Consider the following 9,802-nt stretch of genomic DNA (forward strand, 5'->3'; position numbering starts at 1 on the left):
ACTAGTAAATGTGGAAGATAAAATTAGAAAAATACATCTATATATTAAAACAAAAAAAAGCACTTTTTTTTCCTGTGAGTATTATTGTTTGCTTTGTCTCCAAGAAAGGAGACATTCAAAATAAGTTTTAAAAAATACTTTAAAGTAAAACTTTCCCTATCTTCTAACAGCAGGGACATTTCTGCCCAACACTCAGTACCACTACTGCATTTTTCATTACTGCTAAAATCCCTTCAGCAATCTGGACAGAAGAAGGTTGGGGCACTGAGTCTAAGAAGGGCTGCACCTCATTAGCTGGCAGTGCCTTCCTGTGCCCTGCCCCAATCCCCTCTTGGAATTAACTCTCACTTGTCCAGAGCAGTATCTGACAACTGCAAGGCCTGTTCCTTGGACAACACGGGGGGGTACAGGAGAGTTTCTGAAACCTCCTCCAAGGCACTCTGTTACAGGCTAACTCCTCTTCCACAAAGAAGGACATGCAGCCAGCAGGAGCACATTTTACACAGCTTTCTGGTTTTCCCACTCACATTTCCTGTCACTGAGGTTCGCTCTGCCTTCTTCCAACAAATCACTCTTGTTCTCATACTACTCTCCAAGTTCTTTCATTCCCAACATAGGGGACAAGGGGATGATACAGTTCTTCATATTTCCAATATCCATTTTTCCTGCTGAATGATTCCTCACAACTTTTCTGTTTATGTTTCCTTTTTAAACCCTCTGTAGCCCTGCACAAAAACATGGGACATGGCCTGTGCCTCTGCCTGACCACTGCACTGCGAATTTCCAACTGAACACAGGAGAGGAAAAAGAATCATTAATTTAGAAAAAGATATCTGAGCTTATTCACCGCTCCCATATCCCTGAAATTCTGACTCTGAGCACATAATGTACTAATTTGCACAACAAATCTCATCAGCAGAGTATTGATTCTTTGTGTAAGTGAAATCCCTGATGACTTCAGTCCTCCAAAGTCATTTGAGCTCTGTCCACTGGTTTCCAGACAAGTTTGGGACCAGCCTCTCACAGAGGAAGTATAAAGGCCTACAAATGGTTTTAGGTGGTGTTTTCTCAAATCAAGAAAAACTTCTTAGTAATTAACATTATGAAGAGAAAAGCAAATGGCTTCCATGTTTATATCCTGGTGCATATCTTCTGAGATTTTGATATTTCTTTAACTTATCTCTGCTACATCTGCTTGCAATTTTATCAACCAAAACATAGCAAGACTGACAGTTTTCTCTTTAAGATGGTGAACTGAGGGAATACAGACACAAAGAATTGCTAGTTCCTTCCACATTTTATGTTAATAAAGTTGACTGAAGCCATCATGTAATACAATTATCTGAGGAGGCACTGTGAAAACTTAAGTGATCTTCAATTTTTGTAAAAAGCATTGCTGCTGTTTTGATGCGAATTACACTACAATACTGCACAGACAACTCATCACATACTATAATTGCATTTAAACCTACTTTATTTTCCTCTGTATCTGGGGGGAGAAGTGAGCATCAGAGCAATCAGCCACATGCTGCAGGTATGCACCCTGTGAACTATTACTACACAGGTTTTTGTCTTATCACAACCTTTCAAAACATTGCAAGTCCACACCCTTCATGCTACTCAGAGCACTTTCCCCCCTCCCCAGTGAAGAGTCACCTGTGAATTCGGTACAGAACTCAGGTTCCAGACTCAGCTGGTGACTCACAGGAGAGCTCCACAAAGGCAATCACTTTCACTGAAACAACAGGTGTCACTGCAGAAATTCTGAGGCAGTAACACACCCCACCTTCAGTAAGGATTTGGTGTGGCTCCTCCTTTCACTGTGCCTAAACGATCTGGGAATATTATCACAACCATGGAGTTTATTTTCCTACTCTAATACTTGTTTTGAATTTTGCTAACCCGACCATCACAAAACAGTAGCAATCCTGACTGAAATGCACAGAACTCAAATGAAATGGGGCAGCAACTACAAGGCACCTGTCAGAAAAATGGCAAGAAATCAAACTATCTGGATTATAAACCTGGAACAGAATGGCCATATTTCTCACACCATTTGTGCACAGCTTAAACAACTGAGTCATAACCAGAAACCCGTGCATCTTATCACTACCACAACATGAAGTTCTTCTCAACATATCAAATACACAACAACCTGAAGTGCTTCACTGCCGTGAACCTACAACAATGAAATTCAAAGTATATAGTGAAGACTAGTAGAATAATTGCTTTGTTTTGCTTTGGGGAGGGATGGGAAATGGACATCAAATACACCTAATATGCTTTGTAAACATACCCAGTGAAGTGCTGGGAAGCCAACTCACAATGAGGACTATCCTGGTAAGTTGGCAGCTTGTCCCCTAGTTGACTGCCTGGTCAGTGGTGGGCCAGCTACTTGTTTTAGCAAACTAAACCTCCTGGGATTTACACACCCTGAGTACCAGGTACTGCACAGATGTTGCTGGGCTGAATCCCTCACAAAATAGCTATTCCACAGATCTTCTCAATAAGAGCATTCTGAAAGCTAAAATCATGTTTTCTGTAAAATGAAGTAAAATTAGGTGACAATTTCAACTTTTTACCCAATTCCAAGGATCACCTACTGTAGTCTCCATACTATTGTTAAAGGACATCATACAGCCAGTTAAGTTTTACATTCATTGTCAGTTTTAAACGTTTTTAAGTACAAGTCAAACTACTTTCTGCCTGAGAGTAGCAAGCTCTCAACAGACTTCACAGCAGAAAGCAATCCCATTTTCCCTTTAAAGCAACCACCATCGTGGAAGGCACAGAAGACATCATGGCAACTGGGAACCATCAGCACAAGTGTGGTGGGGCAACTGCAGAGGGTTCTGCAGATCTTGCCCAAGAAAAAAGTGGAACCCCTGAGACAGCAGCAGTGAAAGGAAAAAACCTGTCTGTGTCCACCCCCAAGTCCTGCACTGGGGGAACATGAAACAAAGGAAGCAAATGAAACAAGGCTCCAAGTATTCCATCTGTACCCACACACGACTCTGATGTCACATGCTTTTAAATTACTGAGTTCCTTCTATCATTTATTTACAGACGACAATAAGATAAGATATCTTACAGTACGATAAGAAACAGAAGTGAAGAAATCCCAGGAACTGAAAATATGCCCTCTTTTTACAGAGGAACCAAGAAATACCTGATGCTTTCCCAGATATCCAGAGAGAAAGGACAGATCTTCAACTGATGCTTGACATAAGCAGAGAGAAACAAACACCTGTAAAACTTTCCCTGGTCTCACTCATCCATCCACTTTTCAGCAATTTACCAAAGAAGTTACTGTGTTAGACCCTCACCTGCCCTTGGAAAGAGGTACTGTTCTCAGCATAAAAGTTACCAGCCACAATGGTCAACAAGACAGAAAAGGAGGGAATCTTTTCCTTTGGTTTGCTTGCTTTTAAGGGCTTTGAGGGAGGTGGGTGTGTTTCTCTTGGAAAACCTGGCTATGGCAAAATCAGTGCAAGCACTGATATCTGTTCTTTGGTCCCTTCTGTGAAGGGGATGTGCTCAGATCCTCCTATCTATATCTTTGTGCCACACCACACCTTGGAAGTTCTCTTTAAGAGAGATTCCATTAATTTAGACATATTAAGGATCACTGTTTTCACAACCATTTTTTTGTTTTTAAATACTTAGAGACATGGTTTAGTGATGGACTTGGCAGTGATGGGTTAATGGCTGGACTCAATAATCTTAGAGGTCTTTTCCAACCCAAATGATTTTGTGATTCTATGAAGATACCCTGCACTGACTTTTTGTTGTAAAAATATAAGTTAATAAATATGTAACAAGTAGTTTCCTACTTTTTTCATATTCCATAACCACAGAATATGTATATTGCTTCTTGAACAAATCCAGTATTAGCAATTCACAATTCTAAACCCGAGGAAAATAAATAATTTTTTTTTTAAATCATCTATTATCTGCCTGCCTTTCAGGACTCTGGGAAGCAGACAAAGCTATTCATTGCTTCTTTGAAATCTTTTCCCCTTTGCAGTGCAGTACTCCATGGCATTTCACTCCAGAGTAATGCTTATCCATTGCAAACATATGTCCATTTTGGAAGAAGTTAGCAGGCATTGTTTACTGCACATCTGAACAAGCACCATATTTGATCCCAAACCAAAAATTTGTTAGCCCTGACTTGGAGTAGGTTCGATAAATACAACTACTATAAAACCAAAGTTATTACTTCGGTTATATCACTTACAGTTTAAATCCTTAATTCCTAAGTGCTGGTATCCAAATAAAGCCCATGTACCACTCACACACTCTGCCATAGTCAGTATTTTTGATTCTCGTAACAAAGCACACAGTTTTCACTGTGAGGATCTTGCACAGCAGTGTCCAAAACATGAGGATTTGGGACCCATGCAATGACTTTAAAGAAATTCCGTGCTCCAGCTCTATAGTGTTTCACTAAACACATATTTGCTAAACGAATTCCCAGTAACGTGCTATTTCAGGATTGCAATTTACCAACAGCTTTCTGCTCTACCTTGAACAGGGGCTCAAGCAGGTAACGTGCAGAGCTCGCTTTCAAACCTAAATTACTTCACAATTGAGGGAACAAAAATAATTCAGCCACACATCCAGCCACACACATTCATTGTCCCTGGGACAGAGCAGCCAGCAGGGCATTCTGAGGACTGAGTTGAATCATTTCCAACCAGAACTCAAAGCCTACCAGGTTGTATGTCTCTATGTAAATAAATATAAAATACACGTACATACACACTCTCTCCCCAAAACGTGGTGCATAACCTAAGAAAAACTTACAAAAGGAACTAAAGTACAAGAACAAAAGACCAATACGTTGCCAGCAAGAGTCCAGAGTGCTACAAATGCCACAATATGGGGTATTTCTGGCTATGGACTGGACAAAGTCTCTGAATGTACATCGTCTCATGTTAGCCTTTCATTCCGGGACTGGGTTCTACTACAAACCAGGCAAGCCTTGCAATTCAGGCAAGTCTTCCTTGCCTACAAAAGCAGCTTCCCTATCCCTGCAGGTAACAGGCCTGAACAATCCCTAGCGCACTAACTTGATAAAAGAACGCAAAGATAATTACCTGTAAGCAGAGAACAAAATATGTAAATTCGGAGGGAATCAATTTACACTGGGAAGAATCATCACACTACTTTTGACACAAAGTAACAGGCGACTGCTGAAAGGAAATACCACAACTTACTGCCATTCCCTGCTGCTGAATTCACTCTTAATTTTACCAAAACAACATCAGAGGGTGGTTGATTGAAAGGTGGTAAAAAGCCATTCATGCTTTTGAACCCCGTTCAATAGATTTTGTAATCAGTTATGAAAACAGCGTTGTTAGCCGGTCCTCAACAGCACCATCTTTCACTACCAAGGTACGGGCGAGAATTAGGGGTTATTATTTCTTCAGACGGCGTTTTGTTACACGCCGGTAAAACCCGACTGGGAAAGCAGGCGCCCGGCTCTGCTCAAGGCTCGCACAAAAGGGAGGCGAAGCACCTCGTTGCTCGTACCCTTCCCACGCCGCCCGGTCCGGCCGGGGCCGCTCGGCAGCGGGCCCGGGATTACAACACCGGGAAGGGAGGGAGGGAAGCGGGGAAGGAGCGCCGGGCCGGGGAGCGCCGCGCCGGCCCTGCCCACGCAGGACCCGCCGGGCCCCGCGGCGCCCCCGGCCCGGCCCGGCCCGACCCCCGCCCGCGGCCCCGCGGCGCGGCCGCAGCGCCCCCAGCGCCACGGTGGGGACGGGAAGGGCCGGGAAGGGCCGGGGGCGCCCCCCGGGCCCGGGGGAGCCAGGCCGGGGCGGCGGCACCGCCGCGGGGACCCGCGTTCGACGGCGCAGCCCCCGCCGGGCACGGCCCGGGCAGGGCCGGGGCAGCGCCGCGCAGGGAGCGCCCGCGCCCCCCGGCCGGCACTCGGAGCGGGCGCGGCGCTGCCCGGGCGCCCCGGCGCTCCCCGCCCGGGCGAGGCCTCCGCGGCCCGGCCCGCACTCACCGGCCGTGGGGGCTCCTCATCCTCGGCGCGGGCAGGGAAGAAGAACGGGGAGGGGGGGCCGCGCCCCGCCGCGCTCCGCGGGCCGTTCCCGGGGCCCCGACGGCTGCGCTCGGACGGGGGCGAAGGCGGGTGCGTGTCGGGCGGGGGAGGAGGGCGGGCCGGGCCGGCGGCGCGGGCTCGGCGCAGGCTCCGTGTCCCGGCGGGCGCTCCCGGCGCGTCCCCGCGGGGCGGGGCGGGAACGAGCCGGATTCCAATCACGGCGGGCCGGGCGCGCGCGCGGCGGGGGTGCGCGGGGGGGCGGGAGCGCGCCCGTCCGTCAGCACGTGCCGGGGCGGGGGCGCCGGGGCGGCTCCGCGGCGAGGGAGAGTTGGCCGGGAGGGACCGGCCGGGCTCGCTCTGCCTCCCCCCGGCCCCGTCTCCGAGCGGCCGGGCCCCGGCGTTATCCCTTCCCGCCGCCCAGCAGGGCTCTCCCGGGCAAGCAGCTCCTCTAGGGAAGGGCAGGAGGGTGTGAGAGCAGGACGCGGCCGGGTCGCTGTCGCGGAAGCGCTGTGGCCGAGAAGGGGATCGAGGCACGAGGAGCAGCCGCGGCTGGGTTTGGCTGCAGGGCCGGGGAGCTCCATCCAGATGCTGGTGGAGCTGGCGCCATGGAAAACGGGGCAGCTGCCAGGATTCCCGGAGTAGGTGGTGGTGGGGATTACCGGAGCAGCTTTGATGTGGGTTCAAGGGGGCCTGTGTGTGAGCTGCGGTGGGCGAGGAGCAGGACGCGGTGGCAGCAGCGTAGGGAAAAATGAGGGACTCCAATGGGCCCTTTGGCTTCGCGGAAAACCAGTTCTGAGAAGGTTGACGTGTCGGTGCTGCACGAGGGATAGAGTTCCATGGCAGAGGACAGGATTGTTTGTTTGCTTTTTCCATTTCCTGTGTCTCTGAATAAATAAGCCCAGTTAGATTGGAATACATTATAACTTCTGCAATGAGCTGCTCTGCTCGCTGATAAGGATGCTGAAGGCCATGATTTGCATTGCAGTTCCCAGCTCCTTATCATTAGGACAAATGGGAAAAGTAATAATTTGTCTGTCTGTCTTCAGGTGAGGTCTCCCAGCAGCAGCAGTGCAGAAAGAGCTTCAGTGACAGCAGTGTTGTCAACATGAGACCCCACAGCTCCCACCTGGGCTGCTGGTTTCAGTCCTTCACTCAACAGAGTGACAGCAGTTGTGCTGCTGACATGGTCTGGCCTTTCCCTTGTCCTGTCACCTGGTTACTCTGCTTCAAGAACTTTGCACGTGTAGGGTTAAATGAAGATCATATGGATCATACAGACCGACTCGGTTTCCCTTTGCTGCAGACCAAAACACCCTTTAGGCCTCCAGGACACACCAGGAATTGCTCATGTTGAGATGCCTGCCCAGATAAACTGTTTCCATAGAATAACCAGTTGGGAAGCAATCTGGCTTATCAGTGCCAAATAGCCACATGTGCATAATATTGTGGGAAACATGGGCTTGCTTATTTTGTGGACCTCTCCACAGTCTAGCTCCATTTTTGCATGCTAATATCAGATAGGACTTGTAAATGTTGTGCACTTCACTCCTGAATGTCAGATGAGAATGCTGGCTCTGCAGTCTGGCTCACATGTGTTGTACCCACACATCGTTTGGTGAGTGCTTAGCTTGTGTGCTCCCTATACAGCAAAACAAAAGAGGAAGTATAATTTCAAACCTATCAACTTCACAGACTCCTTTAAAATGTAGGCAGGCCTTTAAAAAACAAAGGCACACCTAGTAATTGTATGTGGCCAGATACTATGGTGATAGGCATTTAAAAATGCAGCTCCTGTCTTACCAGACTTATAGAAAATTTTTTCCGATCACCATCATCCAGAAAAATCTGTCAGTGTCCAAAACAAAGCCAGCCAGCAAGAAAGACAAAATCACGGCTTCCATGCCAAGCAATACAGAACTCCTATGCTTATGTTTATAATTTCAAAGGAAAATATGAGTCTGCTGTTCTTCCACTCTGTCTACTATCAGATTATAGCAGCAGAATAGACACTCAATATGGAAGAAGAATGCAACATGCGTGTGTGTGCTCCCAACCAGAACCAGAGCTGTTCATGCCAGCATCTCTTCAGTAATACTATGTGCTAACACAGCCCTGTGCTTTTCAGATGTTAGATATGGAGTTCAATCCAGTATGCATGAATTTAGCAGAGGCCACTAGCCTTGAAATGCATTTAATCTGTTTTGTGAAACGGATCGACTCTTTTCATCCAGTTCCTGGTGTGGAGACTTGCACATTGCAGAAATTGCCATCCCAGCTGATACTTTTCAAGGCACTCGGGTGCTCAAGATACCCACAAGTGATAGTCCCTGTCAGGTCAGAAACTGTTGCTGAGAATGAAGTTTATATTGCTATGGCAAATAATGCCCATTAAGGAGCACCATGTAACTCCTTGTCTTAATCACAAAATAAAGTCTGCAAAAGTAAACTACATTAGGATAATATTAGGGCTGCAGGAGAATGAACTGAATCTAAAATACTGAGTCACAGCCATGTTAAAAAGTATTTAGATTGTGATGGATGTCTGATGAAACATTACATAGAAGGAACTGGTGTCCTTCAAAACAGTGCAGTACTTAAAATATGTTTCCAATATCTCTACCAGGATAGGAAATATGCCTATTAAACCAGCAAACAAACACTTTAGTTGATAGGCTCTCAGAAAGGCACAGGGTTCCACTCAGCTAGTTATCAGTAACAGAATCTTACCTGGTGAAGATTTTAGGAATCTGCAAAAAGTCAGACACACCAGGTTTTGGTAACATCAAGTATTTATTTTATGAATTGAGCAGCACTCAAAAGACACTGAAGTCAGAAAATCTGAAAACAAACATATGTTCATTTGGCAAGGATGGGATGTGGAAATCTAACATGAGATATAAAAAAAGCAGTTCAAGACTGACTGTCATGAGGAAGAGAGTTGTATTTAAAAAAAATAAATCAAGAATTGGATAATCTTCCAATTATGTCCTCTCCAGGAATTTCTCATTAGTTCTTGGAATCACTTGGGAACTACAGACTTGAATATCAAAAGAACAAAGAGGTATATATTATAGGGAGAAGGTCAGCCATGTGATAGGACTTTATCTGTGTAGATCCTTCTTCTCTTCAGTCTCTGGAATTCATATGTCTTAAATCTGTGTCCAAATATATTTTTGAAAACTGTTAGCAATTAGATGAGTATTTCTCTGTTACTGTTACCAAAATAAATATTCCATGTTACATATTAAAAGAATATTGACCTTCAGCCAGGGACACAATTATTACACTTAAAATGACATGAATTTGGCTTTGTCTCTTTTTCAGATTTATTTTACTTGAAAGCATATTCTTTTCACTCTAAATTTATTCAGCTGTTTGTTACTTAGAAATGTCATGGATTTTATTAAGTGTTTTAAATTTAAGCACAATTAATTCAGTAAGACAGAATCAAATCTGTGAAGAAAGGTGTTTTTTTTAAAGCATTCTGCTGGTGAAGCACTGGTTGTAAAAAGTCAAGCCCTGGCCAACCTTCGGTCCCCCCAGTGTGATGTGGAGCTGGGCACAGTGCAGCACTGGAGAGCCCCGTGGCAAGAATCCAAAGAATAACAGCTCAATGTGCAGAGCATGGGCACGAGGAAACAGGAAACTCTTGGTGTGTTTTGGGGTTGCTTGGGCTCCTGCCTTGTGCAGGTGGCTGGGGAGGAAGAAGGACAAATGGCTGTACCTGTCCCTGCCTCAGGCAGCTGC

At 46.1% G+C, this 9,802-nt stretch overlaps 1 protein-coding gene across 1 annotated transcript in view; it reads right to left on the reverse strand.

The window, feature by feature from the left end:
* Window positions 1-6,165, reverse strand: part of BMPR1A (bone morphogenetic protein receptor type 1A) — a 79,683-nt gene extending 73,518 nt beyond the window's left edge. The window contains exon 1 of the mRNA XM_051799844.1: window positions 6,017-6,165. The gene's annotated coding sequence lies outside the window, so the exon portion shown is untranslated. The remainder of the gene's footprint in view (window positions 1-6,016) is intronic.
* Between the last annotated feature and the right edge of the window lie 3,637 nt (window positions 6,166-9,802).

This window comes from Manacus candei, unplaced genomic scaffold (genome assembly GCF_025592945.1).
Source record: "Manacus candei isolate 608988 ecotype Guabito, Panama unplaced genomic scaffold, ASM2559294v1 h1tg000050l, whole genome shotgun sequence".
Classification (NCBI taxonomy): domain Eukaryota; kingdom Metazoa; phylum Chordata; class Aves; order Passeriformes; family Pipridae; genus Manacus; species Manacus candei.